Here is a 21,339-nt window from a genome sequence, read left to right as displayed (position 1 = left end):
GCACTATAGAGGTTTTGGATTTTTCCTCATTCTGGAACAAATTTCACATTATGAACAAAAATGTAACACTCTAATGTAGCAGTCCAATAACATAACACTCTAATGTAACATACTAAAAAACTCTTTGGTGCACTTTTTCCAAATATAACAACGTAACACTCCTCATAAACATAACAATTCAATGTAACACACACACACACACACAAACAAACAAACAAACAAAAAAACTCGTTAGTATATTTTTCTCAAACGTAACACTCCAACGTAAAAAAATAAATAATAAATAAATAAACTCCTTAGTGTACTTTTCCCAAACATAACACTCCAATCAATGTAATCCCAAACATAATGTAACACTCCAATGTAACACATACAAAAATATTTAAAAAATTTCTTAATGTATTTTTTCCAAACGTAACACTCACATTTGATATGCGGCTCCATGAAGAACAAAAATGATAAATAGTACACTAAAGAGTTTTTTAGAGTGTTATATTTGGGAAAAGGACATTAAATAGTTTTTAATTTGTATAGAGTGTCACGTCATACCTACCACGTTAGATTGTCATATGTCATGTTGGGTAAAGTACACTAAAGAGCTTTTAATTTTTTTTTTAGAGTGTCACATTATATCCGCTACGTTGTCACGTTTGAAAAAGTACATTAAAGAGTTTTTTTTTTTTTTTGAAGTGTCATATCGTACCCACCACGTTATCACATTTGGGAAAAGTACACTAATTGGTTAGCCCAAAGGGCATCACTAGGAACTTATAATGGTCATACCGCGTATAGAATGTCGTTTTCGGAATATCCTCATCCCTTACTCTTAACTAGTGATAACATAATCTCAGGTCTATCTTAGAGAAGCAACAAGACCACTTCAACTGATCAAACAAATCATCTATACGAGGCACTGGGTACTTATTCTTAACAGTTATCCGGTTTAACTTCCGATAATCTACACAAAGTCGCAACGCACCATCTTTTTTCTTGGCAAAAAGAGTCAGTGCTCCCCAAACTCGTCAGAATGTTGAACATCACTAGGAAGTCACTAGAGTATCACCGAAAATTCACCGGAGTATGGCCGAAGTGTTTTGAAGTTGCTGGAATGTCTAAATGTTCACTGGACATCAAGAATATCATTGGAGACTTATCGAAATATTCTGAATATTGCGGGAATTTTTTTTTTTTAAAAAAATAATAATAATTTGAGAAATTAGAGTGAAAAAACATAGCAAAATGTGCTAAATAATGATAAACTGAAACAAGGAAAAAACATAACAACAACAAATAGTAACAATGGGAAAAAACATATGCTATTTTCAATTTTTATAAGGTTTAAACAAATAATCTCCAATATAGATCAAACAAAAAAGTAAGTTTTGAAACTGTAAAATGTTACAGGTTCAAAGTATGATTCTATTAAACATTTATCCTTATTAATCAAATTGAAAAAACATGTTATGAAATTATAAAATTTTATAGTTCTAAAAAAAGTTATGAAACTGCAAAATTTTACCATTCTAAATAATGATTCATTTTAGCACTAAAAAAACTAAAATTATAAAATTTTATGATTTTCACTGCCTGTAACTAAACTCGAAAACAATTTGTTCAGAACTTGAAAATTTTCTCCATTATAATAGGAAAATAGAAGTGTGTAATACATAAAAAGTAAAAAAACTGAGAGATAGAAGGAAAAGAACGATATAGAATGGCTTGTACTTCAACAACTATTTTTGGTTTAGATCTAGCCAGATCTAACATAGATCTACTTAGAACTAATATAGATCTGAGTAAATCTACATCAGATTTGAATAGATCTACTCATCTTTTTCGTCAGAAACTCATCTCCATCATCGTCAATGAGTGCGAACACTTAGTGTACTTTTCTTAAACGTAACAACGCAACATTCCCAAAAAATTCTTTAGTGTATTTTTTTCAAACGTAACACTTTAATCAATGTAACATACGAAAACTCCTTAGTGTACTTTTTCCAAGTGTAGCATTCCAATCAATGTAATACACAAAAACCTTTTAGTACACTTTTTCCAAACGTACCACTTTGATGTAACATATTAAAAACTTTTTAATGTACTTTTTTTAAATATAACAACGTAGCATTTCTTTTAAAAAAAAAAAACCTTCTTAGTGTATTTTTTTCCAAACGAAACACTCTATGTAACGCACAAAAACTCCTGATAGTACTTTTTCTAAACATAGTACTCTAATGCAACACTCTTTAGTGTACTTTTTCCAAACATAACACTCCAATGTAATATATTAAAAAACTCTTTAGTGTGCTTTTCTTACACGTAGCACTCCAATTTAACATATTAAAAAACTCTTTAGTGTACTTTTCTTAAACGTAACAACGCAACAATTCAAAAAAACTCTTTAGTGTATTTTTTCCAAACATAACACTTCAATCAATGTAACATACAAAAAATCCTTAGTGTAATTTTCCCAAACGTAATACTCCAATCAATGTAACACACAAAAACTTTTAATGTACTTTTTTCAAATGTAATAACGTAACATTCCAAAAAAAAAAAAATTAAACTTCTTAGTGTATTTTTTTCCAAATGTAAAGCTCTGTAATGCATAAAAACTCCTTGGTGTACTTTTTTCAAACATAGCACTCTAATGTAACACCAGAAAACCACACTAACAGAAATGTAGATTTCAATGCTCAACTACCAATGCTTCAACCACCAATTCCCCCAAAAGAATTTTTCACACCTCACCATTCCATTCTCATCCCAAAAATAAATTAGAAAATTAGAAAAATAAATCACAAAAGGACATTCACTTAAATCTCATATGGAGGAATATTGATAAATTTAGTCTTAGGGGTTTTCTTATGAACTAGTTAGTCATTTTTGTTTTGAAAAGTTGTATTTATTTGATTTGGTGTCATTTGAGTTTGAACTACACTAAGAAGTACACTCTAATGTAATACTATCAAAAAAAGAAAAAAAATTCCTTAGTGTACTTTTTTTTTTCAAACGTAACACTTCAATATAACACTCAAAAAATATTTTTAGTACAACACTCCAATGTAGCATATAAAATAATTTCTTAGTGTACTTTTCTCAAATGTAACACTCCAAAAACACTCCTCAGTGTAATACTCTAATGTAACACACAAAAAAACTTCTTAATATACTTTTCCCAAATGTAACACTCTAATGTCACTGTAACGCCCTCAAAATGTGATATAATCAATCATTCACATGATCTATAGACATAATAGAAATGTTATATTTTCATTCATCATAGTTAATATTACAGGAGATATCACATGCATTACACTTTCATAAACGTTCATCTTGAAATTATAGCATGTAATTCTAATTGAGAACAACAAAATAAATGCCCTAAGGGCTTACATCTTTCCAAGACTTCACTTGGTTACAACAAAAGAAGAGTCTAGTCTCTATACAAGTAAAGCCTTCAACTTGAATAAACATTCAACACAAAACGAAATCACAAAAATGGAGCCTTTAGCCCCTAAGTCTCCCAAGCTATGTCCCTGGAGGTGGCATGTCACCTATACTTGAAAATGGTTTCCCAAGTAGGGTGAGCCAAAGCCCAGTAGAGATATGCTAAACAATATATGAGAATTAACTAAGCTATTAGCATCAGATAAATGTTCAATACTAGTAAACCAACTTACACTTTTTTCGTGACCAATCAATATCGACATCTGTATTTTAGTCCATTTCTATTCATTTACCCAAATCAATTCATTAACATAGTTTATTGTTATCTAAACAATTCTAAACAATTCAAAACGAGACTACAACTCATTTATCAACACTTCAATAACTAACATTATTCAAAACTTCCATTTTCTTACCATTTTACAGAATCACATCCGAGGGAACCAGCACCCATATATGTATAATTTTGGGACTTTCACCCTGGACACTCTGGCCAATTTAATTATTAATGAAGTCCATCCCTTATCTCCTCCCAAACAACGATACATATACAATGTATTTAAAAGCATGTCATATACAATGACTACCAAAATTTACATATTCTACAATTTAATCAATCTGTCATGTTCAATGACAACATTCATATGACTAGTTCCAATTTAACTTGTCCTCATGCTGTTTCTACAACAATCATACTTATCCTCCACCGATAGCCCAAAATAGATATTTTCTAAACAGATAAACAAATCTATCAATAGATAAATTATTAACTTTTTTTTATAGGTGTGTGATTTATGAAACCAAACTACATCATCTAATCACATATTCCCCTAATTTCATAATTCCCAAACCAATTTCATTATTTGCACAAATAGTTATTTCAACTTAACTTAGGGCAATTTTCCCCCTATTCCAAAACATCGACCCATAGGTCCAAATCTCACAATTTCAACAATAAAGAACCTCATACACAAACCCCTAAGGTTACTTTGTAAATCAACATGAAAACCCCTCTTTAGTTTAGAGCCCAAACCTTAACTTTTACCCAAATCACTCCCAAATCCTTTCATTTATACAAATGACAAATATCTAGGTTAAAACCCATATTAAATAGTAGAATATCCCTATCTCAAGTGTAGAAGCTCAAAGGAGAATAAGGGAGAAATTTTGAAGATGGCCAAACTCAACCTTTTTCAGATCAAATGGAAGCCCACGCAAAACTCTTCCTTTTTAACAAAAGGACTAGGGTAGAAACTCTTAGATTCTAAGGGATTTGTAGACAGAAATTGGACTTTTAAAGAGAGAGAGAGACAGTCGATCTAGGTTTTTAGCAAAAAGAGATTCAAAAAGTGATGTAAAACTCCTCTGTTGTGAACTAATATACGCAGTCCTCAATTGAGCGAAGGAGTTATCGCTAAAGTGACCAGACACAATAAGTGACCTTGCTCGAGTGCAAGAAGCGTCCTCGAGCGCAGAATGAAAAGCTTTAGGTCTGCCATAGACGCACACGCACGCTCGAGCGTAGGAACAACTAACACAAAGCTCACTCGAGCATAAGAAGCCTCGCTCGAGCGTAGGAACAACTAACACAAAGCTCGCTCGAGCGTAAGAAGTCTCGCTTGAGCAAAGAACTTCCCCCTTCCCAGAAAAGCTGCGTCTGGAAGGGAACCTGAGAACTCTCAATTCTCGCTCAAGCAAAGAAGCAGATTACACAAGGCATGCTCGAGCGCAAGAAGCCTCGCTTGAGCGAAGAAGCCAAAATCTAGGCAATAACATTCTAGACCAACTAACAACCAACATGTTCCAAACACGCATAACATAATCCAAAACTCAAATACAAAGAGTCAAAAGAGAATAACAAGACAAGGGTACGATATTCAACCACGGAACCCAAGTCCGGGATATAAAGAAGGTTGGGGCAAAACCAGGATCGCTATAGTAACACTTCAAAAAAAAAATGTGAGATTCTTCAAACTATTCCAAAAAGATGTGAGATTCTTTAAACGATTTTAAAAGGAGTACAAAAGTTTCCTAGTAAGTTTTTTGCAAATGTATAATTGCAAATGGAAAAAGTACACTAAGAAATTTTTTAGTGTTTTTGTGTGTATTACATTAGGGTGTGTTATATTGGAATGTTACATTTGAGATTACAATGATTGGAGTATTACATTTGTGAAAAACACATTAAGAAACTTTTTTGTATGTAACAACGTAACATTCCCCAAAAAATAAATAAATAAATAAAACTCCTTAGTGCATTTTTTTTTTCCAAACGTAACACTTTGTAACACACAAAAACTCCTTAGTGTACTTTTTCCAAACATAACACTCTAATTTTTTTTACTCATTTTGGAATAGTTTGAAGAATCTCACATCCTTTTAGAATGGTTTGAAGAATCCCATATCTTTTTTTTGAAGTGTTATGTTTGTGAAAAGTACACCAAGTATTTTTTTCGTGTGTTACATTGGAATTTTACACTAAGGAATTTTTTTAGAGTATTATATTGGAGTGTTACATTTGGAAAAAGTGCACTATTTATTTTATTTTTTTTGGTATTTGTAAGAGGAGCTAATTTGAGCCCACTAAACTAATTAGGCCCAATACTCCAAGGTTTGTGGGCCCGAATTTATCGCAAGTCTAAGATTGGTGGGTCCGGATTTATCTCCATCAAACGGGCTGAATCGCTCTAAGCCTCGAAAGGGTTCGGATCCACGAACTTAGAGACTTACTCGGGCTCAGACTCAAAAGGGTATTGAGCAAGCGTAGAGATCCGAGGCACTCGGACTCGAAAGCGTTCGGATCCACGAACCTAGAGATTCGAAGCACTTGGTTTCGAACGGATTCAGATGCAATCTAGAAGCTGCTCCATTAATGAGTCCCAGAACACTTGCGGACTCGGAACTTTCCGGGATCTACGTACCAGAACCATGGGCGTAATGGAGTCCGAACAAAGGACCCGATCCCGAGGATGGTGAGTGGAGATAAATTCATTCTTCGGTTAAACTAGCCTATACCCGGGTCGAGGTGGCATGATCTAGGGGGTCCCTGAGACTCGGTAATATTTGCGGCAAGGCGTTCTCTTGAACTACCCCTGACCCTTATACAGCAGGACGTCCTCTGGGACTACCCCTGACCCTTTGGGATGATTGGGGATCATTGGTTAGGTGTGGCTAAGAAGAAGGGTTCGCCGAGAGGTTGATCTCCTCTTTGGGGTTTTCCTCATCCTCCGAGAGGTCACCTCCTCGGACAAGGTGTTTAGAGAGAATATTCCCCATGTGGGCTCCATCCTACATCATGAGGTGCCTATAAATAGCACCCACCCATAGCTTTATAAGGGATGAATTTTGGAGAATTAACTCTAGGGAAAGAACTAATTTCCCTTCTCCATTATCAACCTTGAGAGTGAAAATGGGAGATCCATGGAAGAGCCTTGCCATTATTCTCTCTCTAGCCACTTTGCCTTCTTCTTCACCCAATTTCTTATCTCCATCATCTACCTTTCTTTTGTGTTCTTAAGTTGAGACCATTGAAGAATCTAAGCCTCTCATCATCTTCTAAAGAATTCGAAATTGTTCTTTAAGGATCTTCAAAGATCTTCGAATTCTCCAACGACATTCTTGAACCCTCTTATACATTTGGCGACTCCGTTGGGGAGGCGGATTGGTTAATGGTTTCAACGAGATCTGGAACTCATACAACACCGGCAAAAATGGTAGATAATGAGACTCATCAACAAGGCTCTTCCAAGGGTTGTGATGAAAGGACTCAAGTTCAAGACCCACCTCTCATCCTTGAAGCCATTCAAGGACTCCAACACACTCAACAGGAGATTCTCACGATCCTTCAAAATCTCACCCATACCATATTGGTGATGGGTTCGCATTTCGCATCACTGGCAACAAGTGGAGGTCAAATCGGCGCCGGTAAGCATCAACAACTTCATGGTGATGTTGGGAATGGCCAAAACCATCAAGATCCGCCCCAAATTCTCTCTGAAGTTGTACAAAATGGTGTGCAAAATCAAGTGCTAGGAGGAACAAGTCATGGGCAACCTGCGGCCCATGGAGGGAAAAATCACGCACCTGGAGGATTGAGCCATGGTCCAGCGGTGTGTAGACACCCCATTTTTGACCGACCTTGAGACTCAGACGTCACCAGTTGAGCACTCGGTGATATTGCATGTTGTGCTTGTTCAGAAGTCTCAGAGTCGCGGCTGCGAGCCCTGCCTCCGGACTTCCGAACCCTCTTCTGTGCCTTGCCTCGGTTTGCGAACCAGACTCGGTTTTCTCTGTTTCTTTTCCTGAGGGAAGAGAGAGGTCCCATAGACCATCTCTCAGTGACCGTGGGCTAAATTTTGTGGCCGTAGGCCATTTTGCCCATTTCGGAGCCCGGTTCCCGATTTTCGGAGCCGTCAGGCCGTGTGCCTCGGTTCGGGACCGCTTAACCATCTCCGTTTGCTCTAAATTTTGGCATGCATCTTATTTACTCCCTTTTGAGGGACACTGGGGTCTGAGAGACCCACTTCGTGGTCAAACACCACTCCCGGTGCCTAACAGCCAGTTTTCGGGGCCTCGGGCTGCGCGTTTTGGCCCCCAAACCTTCATTTTGCATCGGTTTGGGCTCATTTTTGGTGGAGACCTTATTTTCACTGTTATAAAGCTTGTAGGAGGGTGGGAGGCCAGCAATTTTGCTGAAAATCCAACTTCTTTTTGGTCGAAAGTGGTTCAGCATGAATCCGGGAAGGAGAAAAAGCTGCGCGGCTTCACCGAAACGGGCGTAACTCTTTGTACAAGAGGAATTAAGATATGAGGCCACCACCATTGGAAAGATTACTTCCAGGGCTTCATTTTGCACTCAAGAATATCCCAAGTCCAAGTCCGGGGGGGAGAGATGTGGTTGGTTGAAGTCCGCTTGGACCGAATCTGCGCGGCTTCACGGAAAAGGGCATAACTTTTTCTACAGGAGGAATTTTAATGCAAGGTTTGGGCCATTGGAAAGCTAACTTCTGGGGCTTCATCCTAGGGGGTGGCCGGCCACTTTTTCTGGCCGGCCGGCCACTTTTTTCCTTTGATCTAGCCGGCCGGCTAGGGGAAGTGGCCGGCCGGCCACTGCAGCCAAAATGTCAGGCCGGCCTGCTTCTTCAGGTTGAGTACATTCCAGCTGTGCCTTGGTTTTTCCCCAAAAATATCTACATCCGGGGGACCCTTTTGGAGGAAAAAAAGGCCTCATTTTCACTCCACTTTGCCTAGGGTCTTCTCTCCTCTCTTGCATTTTTTGCTGGCCTCCCAACTCTAGAGAAAGGGTGACAAGAGTTGCTTGGAGCATATACATACATAGGACCCCATTTCCTTCAAGTTTTGGGCTCCATTCCTTCATCATCTTCAAGCTCTACCACCACCTTTCCATTCCAGCAGCAAGGGGAAGAATTCCAGCAGCTTAGAGTCACCAAATCTGGTCCAAGAAGCAACAAAAGTGTTGGTCTTCAAAGGTAAGTCCAATTTCCCTCTTTTCTAGCCCATTTTTGCACCATCTCTAAGCCATACATGCTTATTGATTTGAGCTCCGACCAAAACTGAAAAGGTCATTTTTTTGAGCTCATTTTCTTGTTTCATTAAGGGCTCAACCCTGTTTGAGGCCCCTATATTGCACTTGCTTCAATATCCCCTTAAATGTCAATTTTCTTGCATGCTTTGGCAACCCATTATGCTTCCATTTTTGGGCGTTTTACAGTTCTGTGAATAGGCTTATTTTGAGCCCCTCTTCAACACTGAAGAAGGGCTCATCACTGTTTGGGACCTCCATATGTCACTTCATGTTATATCTCTCTTTTGGTCCCCATTTTTGCATGCTTTGGCAGCCTATTGTGCTTTTGTTTTTGGCCATTTTACAGTTCTTAAAATAGTCTTATTTTGGCCCATTCTTCATGTTTCATTAAGGGTCTTTGGCCGTTTGTGGAATATTTTGTATACTTTGTGTTATAGCCACTTTTGAGCCTCATTTTGCATTGCATTTCTAGCATGTTTGTATACTGTTTTGGCCATTTTACAGTTCTGCAAATAGTCATATTTTTGGTCCCTCTTCAATGTTGTAGAAGGGAATTTTTCAGTTTGGGCTTTGCATATACCACTTGCCTCTTTGGCCACCTTTTGACCCTTTTTCTTGCATGAGAGTGCAGCCATACCTGTGTTTATTTTTGGGGTTTTTACAGTTCTGAAAAACATCATATTTTGGGCCCCTCTTCAACTTTGTTGAAGGGCCCTAACCTGTTTGAGGACATCAGCTATGAGTTGCTGCTTAATCCCATGTTTAGGGCCATTTCTTGCATGCTAGTTTTTCCCTATCTTGGTTTGCTGTTTGGCCATGATTTGTACTAGTAAAATGCTAACTTTGGGGTTGCCTTGCTTCTGTCTTTACATTCCATGTACCAATTTTGCATGTTTGGTATAGCTATAGGCCATTTCGGGTCCCAAAATTCGTGTTTCGGGACTATTCCGCGCATCGGGTGTGCTTTCGCCTCGTTTCGGGGCTGTTTTCCCCCACATTTCAGTGCTTAAATTCCATTAGCATGTTTGCATATCATTTCCATGCCATTGCATTGCGTATGCCATTGCCTCGGTTTGCGTGCCCGTGTGCACGCATTTCGAGGCACTTCATTTTTCATCCATCGGCATCCTATGTGAGTGTGGCTGAGGCTCTCTCATGTTGGTATAAGCCCATATCATGTTTTCATGTCATTTGCATTGCGTATGCCATTGCCTCGGTTTGCGTGCCCGTGTGCACGCACTTCGAGGCACTTCATTTTCATTCATCGGCCTCTTATGTGAGTGTGGCTGAGGCTCTCTCATGTTAGTATAAGTCCATGTTGCATTCTATATGTCATTTCCATGCCATTGCATTGTGTATGCCATTGCCTCGGTTTGCATGCCCGTGTGCACGCATTTCGAGGCACTTCATTTTCATCCATCGGCCTCTTATGTGAGTGTGGCTGAGGTTCTCTCATGTTAGTATAAGTCCATGTTTCATTCTATATGTCATTTCCATGCCATTGCATTGCGTATGCCATTGCCTCGGTTTGCATGCCCGCGTGCACGCATTTCGAGGCACTTCATTTTCATCCATCGGCCTCTTATGTGAGTGTGGCTGAGGCTCTCTCATGTTAGTATAAGTCCATGTTGCATTCTATATGTCATTTCCATGCCATTGCATTGCGTATGCTATTGCCTCGGTTTGCGTGCCCGCGTGCACGCATTTCGAGGCACTTTATTTTCATCCACCGGCCTCTTATGTGAGTGTGGCTGAGGCTCTCTCATGTTAGTATAAGTCCATGTTGCATTCCGTATGCCATTTCCATGTCATTTGCATTGCGTATGCAATTGCCTCGGTTTGCGTGCCCGTGTACACGCATTTCAAGGCACTTCATTCTCATCCATCGGCCTCTTATGTGAGTATGGCTGAGGCCCCCTCATGTTAGTGTAAGCCCATATCATATTTCCATGTCATTTGCATTGCATATGTCATTTTCTCGATTTGCGTGCCCGTGTGCACGCATTTCGAGACATCTCATTTCCATAGCATTGTGTATGTTAGGATTGTATCTTAGTTGCATTTCATGCATGTCATGCATATTGCATCATGTTCGGGATAGGAGTTAGCCCGGGCACAGGAAACGAGGTGCATTTCGTACTCCGAGTGACGGAATGTGTCTCAATTCCCTAGTCACCGACACTCCGGATCATCCATGATGGAGTTAGGTTTTGTTGTGTTTTCATGTGCATTCATCCTATATTGAATTGTGCAATTCGACTGCTCGGCCATCATGCATCGATATGCGTGATTGGTGGCACGAGGATCGAGGCATGCATATATCTGTGAAAATACATTGCTATGCCCCTTTCCTGCTCTCTGTTGCAGCAAAATAAAGAATCAGCAACTTTTTGGAGTTTGGCGCGCTTTCCAAGAACAACTGCTAAACAGAGGCTAATTGGGGCATCCCGGTGGATTTCCGCGCAGGACAACCCGGACATGCATCATCCATCAGAAGCAAGATAGTCCCTGGCTTGCATGCCAGTTTTATTTATTTTCTTAGTTAATTTGTTAATTAATTAGGAATTTGTACATTATTCGGACTGTAATATTTGGACTGTAATATTCTTTTATTCGGGACTGTATATTTATTCGGACCCTCTGCGCGAGGGCACAACTGTAATAAGTGTGCGTGTGTGTGTTGTATGTCTTCCAACCCCACGTCTTTCTCCCTTTTATTTACCAGCATATGATGGTTAGATTAGGGCATGTTTAAATTAGCATACAGTATGACAGCATGTTTGCATTCATTCATCTGTTTTGCATGCACCGGGCTCGGCGCATCATACTAACTGCATCGTACTTTCAATTCCAAATTGAATACATGTTAGTTGTAGCATTTCACATGCCATCTTAGAATAGCCGAGCCTGCTATAGTTGCATTTTGCATGTGTTGCATTAGGCATTTCTGTATACTTAGGATCATGCATGATTTCTAATGAAGTTTCTATTTTGGCTTGGAGTACTCGGTAAGTTTTATGCTTTAGCATCCTTGCATGCGTGTGAGTGAATGCCATGAATAGCATGCTTACTATGAGGCTAAATGCTTATGTGATATAACTGCATGAGTGCCTGTGGGTGAAGGTTGGGTTATTTGAATTGGAATAATTCATCAAATGTTTGTTTTAAGCCCACTAGATAGTGGCAAAATCATGTTTTCTAAGCCCACCTGAGGGTGGCAAATCCATGTCTTAGCCTACCTGCGGGTAGCACCATCAAACCATTTTCAAACAAAAATAAACATGAAATGTTTTCTTCCAATTCGGGCGATCCAGTCTATACTTGTATGCTGTGCGCATCACATAGTAACCTAGGCTAATAAACCGGAATAAGAACACACAATGTTTTCAAAAATAGATATCATGGTTAGTAGAGGCCGATCTTTGATCGGGCGAGCGGGGGTGCTCACGAAGTGACCTTCCCCAATCGTACCCAAGTTCCCGAGCCGAGGCAACTTTGGTGATGACGGACGCGTGGCCTTTGGCACCGAGTCAGGGTTTCCTAAATTTCCCATTAAAAAAACATTTAGGTGGCGACTCTGTATCTGGCAAAGCAGTCCATGTTTGGCACTTCTTTCAAAAATCTGTTTTTTCTCAAAACGATTTGCCGGATTTGGACTCTTTGGTTCAGACTTAGAACCGTGACTACAAAATCGAGTCCGAACTGTAGCGAGGCCCCCCCGCGGGCTTGTTACACGGTGGTTAGAGGAGTTTCTGGCGCGGCGAATGGTGTTCCAGCGGTTGTGGAAATTCAAAGAAAGCCTACAGATATTTCTCTACAAAATGGTGCTCCATCCATGCCTAATTTTGTTCCACCGATTGTAAATTCTACTCATGCACCGAGTGGGTCTCCTTTGGCTCCGATGTCGAGTTTGCAAGCCCAACCCAATATAGTCGTGGCATACAACGGACTTTATGGGACCCAATGCAACGTCCCATCACCAAATGGCGTGTCCACAGGTAAAGATGGCCAATATCATCATGTGTCTTCACCGATGGTGAATTCTCAACACCCACATGGCCAAGTTGCTCCAAGCTCAGTCTTCGGGTCTACAAGTCAAGTTCCGGGAATACCACCATCAAGTTCTCTCCCTCAACAATTTCTCACTCTTGCCGATGTGCAAGCCATGTTCGATCTTGAACGGGGCAAGAGGACTTTACCCTCTTTGCCTAATCCGGATGTCAAGCCACCATACCCTATCGAGATGTTGAGTTATCCATACCCGGAGGGATACATGGTGCCGAAGTTCATCAAATTCAATGGCAAGCAAGGAAATAGTCGAGAACATGTAGTTCGGTTCATCGAGACTTTGGAGATTCATGGTTCAAATCATGTCCTCCGACTGAGAGAATTCTCCAAGTCCCTCACTGACCGAGCATATAGTTGATACGTTAACTTGGCCCCAAACTCTGTTCGAAGTTGGGAGGAGATGGTCAACAAATTCCATGCCAAATTCTTTCAAGCAACTGAGAAGGTAACTGCACTCACTCTATGTAAGGAAAAGCAACAAGAGAGTGAAGACATTCTTGAATATGTGAAGAGGTTCCAAGACAAAGCCGTGGACTGTCATGAGGCTGTGGAGGGAGACTATTTGGTCCAAATCTGTGTTGAAGGGGCATTGAACGAGTACAAGATGTTTCTTGTTAATCACAAGTTACCCACCTTCTCGGCACTAATTGAAGCATCTCGGAACATCAACATTCCTCAATCTCAGGAGACCGGGTTCGAGACTAGTTATGAAACCAGCTTTAAGTCATCCCGAGGACCTTCTGTCATTGCGGCTTCTGCGTCTTCTACCCAAAAGCCGCAGGGGGAGGAATTCAGAGGTCAGAAAAGGAAATACTGCGAATATGACACTCCTTTTCCGTGTAGTGTTGAGAGGGTGAAGGCCTTAGTTAAAGAATGGGTGGCAGACGGGGAATTGAAGTTGCCTCGTATCAAAGAGCTTTTGCCGAAAAAGGACCGCGAGGGCCCTAAATATTGTGTTTTCCACCGATCACTAGGACAACCTACAGAAAAGTGCCGGACGCTTAAGAAGATTTTTAGGAAGAAAGTCGAAGCAGATGAGTTAGAGTTCAAAGAACAGAGGCCCCAGGATATCTTAGAAGACATAGCTATGATGGTGTATGACTGCCACAGCCTGAGCAGCTGGTGAAAGCTTTCCAAATGACCTTGCAACTCTAGGGGCAAATGTCAACATTCTATAGAAGAAGTCTATCTATGACATTTACAATTTGTATTTACTGTATTGTCTAAGAATTTTCTATCTTTCTTTCTTATGTTGCGAAGAAAGTTATTTCCTCTATATTATGTATCTCCATTAGAAGTTATTTTTCTCTACATTGTATATCTTCATTGTATTATGTTGCTTGAAATAGTTTTCAATTTTTATTGCCCCTCGAAGAAGAAAGAGGAATAGTAAACTCGGTTACCAACCTGAAGGGATATTTCTTGCTGAAGTAGTGTGTGCTTCCATTCTGACTTCCAAAGAACAGCCCTTACTTCCATCAGTGTGAGCTTCGAGGATCTCTCTTGTTGAAGTAGAGTGTGTGCTCCCACTCAGACTTTCGAAGAGCAAATCTCGTTTCCATCAGTGCGAGCTTCGAGGATATTTCTTGTTGAAGTAGAGTATGTGCTCCCACTCAGACTTTCGAAGAAGATACCTCGCTTCCATCAGTGCAAGCCTCAAGGATCTTTTCTATTGAAGTAGAGTGTGTTCTTCTACTCAAATTTTCAAAGAGTGTCAAAGATCTTTCTTATTGAAGTAGAGTGTGTGCTCCCACTCGGACTTCAGAAGAACATCCCTTACTTCCATCAGAGCAAGCTCCGAGGGTCTTTCTCGATTAAGGCAGAGTGTGTGTTCCTACTTGAACCTCCGAAGAGTAGCCATTGCTTCTATTAATGCAAGCTTCGAGGGTCTTTCTTGTTGAAGTAGAGTGTGTGCTCCCACTCGAACTTCCGAAGAATAACCCTTTCTTCATCAGTACGAGTTTCGAGGATCTTTCTTGTCAAGGTAGAGTGAACTCCTACTCGAACTCTCGAGGGATAGCCTTTGCTTCTATTAGCTGCCGAAGTAGAAGTGCGCATCCACTTGGACTTCCGAGGGACAGTCTTGTTTCTGCTCGGACTTCTGAAAGACAACCTTGCTTCTGCTCGGACTTCCGAGAAACAATCTTTACTTCTGTTGGTGCAAGCTTGGTAGACTCAATTGCCTTTCAAAGGGATCTTTCTTACCAAAGTAGGGTGTGTGCTACTATTTGGGCTCATGAGGGACAGCCTCGGACTTCTAAGGGACAACCTTGCTTCCGCTCGGACTTTTGAGAGACAATATTTACTTTTGTTGGTGCAAGCTTGGTAGGCTCGGTTGCCTTCCAGAGGAATCTTTCTTGCCGAAGTAGGGTGTGTGCTACTTTCGGACTCCCGAGGGACAGTCTTGCTTCCGTTCGGACTTCCGAGGAACAGCCCTTGCTCTCATTAGTGCGGGTTCTAAGGGCCCCGAGGTTGTGGATTTTGATCAAGAATTCATTTGCCTAAAATAGTGAAGCCAACAAATGAGACAAATAATATCGAATTCAGATTATGATTCAGGAATTATCGGAATAGGGCAACATCAACAAATAATAATGATCTACTTAAGTTACAACAATTCTACTCCTCTCACCAAGTTCATGAAAATGCAACAATTAAGGTTTCGTCTCTCCGGGCCGGTTCCTCTCAAGCCAACATAAAGCTACAACGATCACATAAAATTTTGGCATCAATGATTTATTTCCCAAGCGTCCACAAGATCAACGAAACTCGGATTTCTTCAATAGAATTAAAAACAAAATTCAACGAGTATCTCATCTTCTCTCAAAAATCAAGTGCAAGTGTCATCAATGTTCAAACAACTTTCAAGCATCAGTGACTCAGTTTATATGAGATTAACAATTCAAATTGGTTTCACAAAATGGTCAACAACAAGGATTCATGGGTTGTACAATAAAGGAATTCATCTTTCTCAAGTCGAGTTTACATTTTCAACTACATTCAAGCAAGCTCCAACAAAATCAAAATCTGTTAGTATCAAGGAATAAAACATTAGGGTTCTTTCGAAGGCTTACCCACTGATCTAGAGTTATAGATCAAGAGAAGATGGGTTAGTGGTGAGCTAGATCGATGACAAGAGAAAGAGCTGACGTAAGTATAGCATGAGCCGAGGTCGCCCCAAGCAAAACACTACAAAGAGCTGGCCTGGGCACAACCAGGATAGGTCGGTGGCGGCACAAGCAACGGGCGAGAAGGATGCTAGGCAAGACCACACACGGCGTTGAGTAGGCAAACGTGTATGGTCGGTGCTGGAATAGTTGAAGCCGATGGCGAACTTGCAGCAGAGAGAAGCTAACCGTAATCAACGCTGGACAGTAGAGGCCGACAGTAGTAGCAACGTCACAGCGGGATTGGCGTCGACACTTGCAGCAGAACAGAGTTACGGTGTGCCTGGATCTCTGAGAAAAATGTGTCGACAAGCTGAAGTAGAACACCAATAATGAGCTGAATGGCGCTGGGCGGGACTACGCATGTCGCGTTGAGTGGGCGACATGTGTGGTCAATGTTGGGCAGTCGAGGCCGGAGGCAAAACAGCATAGAGAGGCCAGCGGTAGGATGGGTCGGTGACGACGACGCCCCCAATACCTGGAGTTGCAGTAGTGGGCTGTGAGCAAACAACTACGGAGCTTCGTTGAAGAAGAAGAGAGCTGGGTCTTCGTTGAAGAACAAGAGTGCTGAATCGGTCTTGGTTTTAGAGAGAGAAGGAGGCCCGAAATAGCTGTGGGCAAAAAAAAAATCAAAAAATAATAATAATAAAAAGAAAGAGGGATGTTGATTGATTTCGGCGGCTGAGCAAAAAGAAAAGTTTGTGAAGTTTAGGGTTTTGAGCTATGTCCTTAAATAGAAAAAAGTGGTGTAATGCTGGAATATTTCCTCAGAATATACTATTTATATATATCTATATTATAGACGAATCTGTTGAGTTGCCAAATAGGGGAAGAAAAAGCTTGGTTTGTGGCATTATTTTAAAAAAAGTGTTTGGACGTTGCCTTTTTTCTAATAGTAAAAAAAGGTGAGTGTTTTGTTTTTTTTTTTTATTATCTTTGACTGAAAGAAAAAAGTGACCTTCAGATGTTCTAAAAAAAAAAAAGGTTGACTTTCTAAAAAAAAAAAAAAGTTATTTATTTGTTTTTAATATTACTTGTTGATTTTATCTGTAAATTACGGTGAGTTCTCAGCTATATCTTTAGACTCTGTCAAGATAAAATATTCTCGAAGACGTAATGTGAAATATGGCTGAAAAGGTAAAACTATGCATGTCTGAGAAAACTACAATTTCTTATACATGCAAGGGGCAAATGTAAGAAGAGCTAATTTGAGCCCACTAAATTAATTAGGCCTAATACTCCAAGGTTGGTGGACCCGAATTTATCGCAAGTCCAAGATTGGTGGGTCCGGATTTATCTGCATCAAACGGGCTGAATTGCTCTAAACCTCGAAAGGGTTCGGATCTACAAACTTAGAGACTTACTCGGACTCGGACTCGGACTCGAAAGGGTATTGAGCAAGCTTAGAGATCCGAGGCACTCGGACTCGAAAGGGTTCGGATCCACGAACCTAGAGATCCGAAGCACTTGGCTTCGAACGGATTCAGACGCAATCTAGAAGCTGCTCCATTAATGAGTCCCAGAACACTTGCGGACTCGGAGCTTTCCGGGATCTAGTACCAGAACCATGGGCGTAATGGAGTCCGAACAAAGGACCCGATCCCGAGGACGGTGAGTGGAGATAAATTCATTCTTCGGTTAAACTAGCCTATACCCGGGTCGAGGTGGCACGATTTAGGGGGTCCTTGAGACTCGGTAATATTTGCGGCATGGCGTTCTCTTGAACTACCCCTGACCCTTATGCGGCAGGACGTCCTCTGGGACTACCCCTGACCCTTTGGGATGATTGGGAATCATTGGTTAGGTGTGGCTAAGAAGAAGGGTTCGTCGAGAGGTTGATCTCCTCTTCGGGGTTTTCCTCATCCACGGAGAGGTCACCTCCTCGGACAAGGTGTTTAGAGAGAATATTCCCTATGTGCCTTGCACATGGGTTCCATCCTACATCATGAGGTGCCTATAAATAGCACCCACCCATAGCTTTACACGGGATGGATTTTGGAGAATTAACTCTAGGGAAAGAACTAATTTCCCTTCTCCATTATCAACCTTAAGAGTGAAAGTGGGAGATCCATGGGAGAGCCTTGCCATTATTCTCTCTCTAGCCATTTTGCCTTCTTCTTCATCCAATCTCTTATCTCCATCATCTCCCTTTCTTTTGTGTTCTTAAGTTGAGACTATTGAAGAATCTAAGCCTCTCATCATCTTCTAAAGAATTCGAAATTGTTCTTCAAGGATCTTCAAAGATCTTCGAATTCTCCAACGACGTTCTTGAACCCTCTTATACAGTATTATATTGGAGTGATACGTTTGAATGTTATATTAGAGTGTTATAATTTGAAATTATACATTTATCATAATATATTTATCACAATTATTCGATACAATTATTCCAACGGTATGAGTGTTATAGTTTGAATGTTACATTTATCACAATTTCCTGCATCAATATCAATATATTTATCATAATCACCTACCAATGTACCATTATGATGTGCACCAAAGAGTTTTTTTTTAAACTCAAGGGGACCTTTAGCACGCGCATAAGAGATACCAAAATTAAGTTAATTTCATAAATTGCAGAACATGACATTAAAACATAGGTTTGTATTTAGAAAGTTAAAAATTCATTATAAATTGTCAAATTATTTTAGGATGAAATACTAATAAATTTTAAAATGTGATTTTGTGATTTAGTCCTTTATTTTTTCTTATGAATTCAAATGTCCCATTAAAGTATAAATTACACAAAAGGGTAGTCACTTACATGTTTGGGTTTAATTTTCTATGGATAAAAGTGGATTTCTCCAAATATAAAATTACACATTTGGACAATCCCCACTATAGAGGTTTTAGATTTTCCCTCATTTTGGAATAAATTCCACATTATGAACAAAAATGTAAACTCTAATGCAACACTCCAATAACATAACACACTAATGTAACATATTAAAAAACTCTTTGGTGCACTTTTTTCAAATATAACAACGTAACACTCCTCATAAACGTAACATTTTAATGTAACACAAAAAAAAAAAAAAACTTGTCAGTATGTTTTTCTCAAACGTAACACTTCAACGTAACCAAAAAAAAAAAAAGAAAACTCAATGTACTTTTCCCAAATATAACACTCCAATCAATGTAATCCCAAACATAATGTAACACTCCAATGTAACACATACAAAAATACTAAAAAATTTCTTAATGTACTTTTTCCAAACGTAACATTCACATTTGATATGCGGTTCCATGAAGAACAAAAATGATGAATAGTACACTAAAGAGTTTTTTTGGAGTATTACATTTAAGAAAAGGGCATTAAACAGTTTTTAATTTTTTTAGAGTGTCACATCATACCTACCACGTTAGATTGTCATATTTCACGTTGGAAAAAATACACTAAGGATTTTTTAATTTTTTTTAGAGTGTCACATCATATCCGTTACGTTGTCACGTTTGAAAAAAGTAGATTAAGGATTTTTTTTTTGAAATGTCACATCGTACCCACTATGTTGTCACATTTGGAAAAAGTACACTAATTGGTTAGCCCATAGGGCATTACTAGGAACTCATAATGGTCATACCGCGTACAGAATGCCGTCTTCTGAATATCCTCATCCCTTACTCTCAACTAGTGATAACCCAATCTCAGGTCTATCTCAGAGAAGCAACAAGACTCCTTTAACTGATTAAACAAATCATTTATATGAGGCATTGAGTACTTATTCTTAACAGCTACCCGGTTCAACTTTTGGTAATCTATACAAAGTCGCAATGAACCATCTTTCTCTTTGGAAAAAAGAGTCGGTGCTCCCCAAACTCGTCAAATTGTTCAACATTACTAGGAAGTCACCAAAGTATCACCAAAAATTCCCCAGAGTATTGCCGAAGTGTTTTGAAGTCACCGGAATGTCTAAATGTTCGCTAGACATCAAAAATATCATCAAAGATTTACTGAAATATTCAGAATATTGTGGAAAAAAAAAAGATAATAATTTGAGAAATTAGAGTGAAAAAACATAGCAAAATGTGCTAAATAATGATAAACTGAAACAAGGAAAAAAACGTAACAACAACAAACTGCAACAATGAGAAAAAACATATGATATTTTCAATTTTTGTAAAGTTTAATCAAATAATCTCCAATAAAGATCAAACAAAAAAGTAAGTTTTGAACCTGTAAAATGTTACTGGTTCAAAGTATGATTCCATTAAGCATTTATTCTTGTTAATCAAACTGAAAAACATGTTATGAAATTACAAAATTTTATATTTCTAAAGAAAGTTATGAAACTGCAAAATTTTACCATTCTAAATAATGATTCATTTTAGCACTAAAAACACTAAAACTATAAAACTCGAAAATAACTTGTTCAGAATTTGAAAATTTTCTCCATTATAATAGGAAAATAGAAGTGTGTAATACAGCAAAAGTAAAAAAACTGAGAGATAAAAGAAAAAGAAAGATATAGAAAGAGGCTTGTACTTCAACAACTATTTTTGGTTTAGATCTAGCCAGATCTGACATAGACCTACTCAGAATTGATATATATCTGAGTAGATCTACATCAGATTTGAATAGATCTTCTCATCTTCTTCGTCAGAAACTCATCTCCATCGTTGTCGGTGAGCGCGAACACTTAGTGTACTTTTCTTAAACGTAACAACGCAACATTCCAAAAAAAATCTTTAGTGTATATTTTTCAAACGCAACACTTCAATCAATGTAACATTCCAAAAAACTCTTCGTCAGAAGCTCATCTCCATCGTTGTCGGTGAGTACGAACACTTAGTGTACTTTTCTTAAACGTAACCACGCAACATTCCAAAAAAAATCTTTAGTGTATATTTTTCAAACGTAACACTTCAATCAATGTAACATACAAAAACTCATTAGTGTACTTTTCCCAACTGTAACACTCCAATCAATGTAACACACAAAAACTTTTTAGTGTACTTTTTCCAAACGTACCACTCTAATGTAACATATTAAAAAAAAATAGTGTACTTTTTTCAAAAGTAACAACGTACATTTAAAAAAAAAAATTAGTGTATTTTTTCCAAACATAACACTCTGTAACGCACAAAATTCCTTAGTGTATTTTTCCCAAACAT

This window comes from Camellia sinensis, chromosome 4 (genome assembly GCF_055761805.1).
Source record: "Camellia sinensis isolate YWXY chromosome 4, ASM5576180v1, whole genome shotgun sequence".
Taxonomy (NCBI): Eukaryota; Viridiplantae; Streptophyta; class Magnoliopsida; order Ericales; family Theaceae; genus Camellia; species Camellia sinensis.
This window is presented reverse-complemented; position numbering follows the sequence as displayed.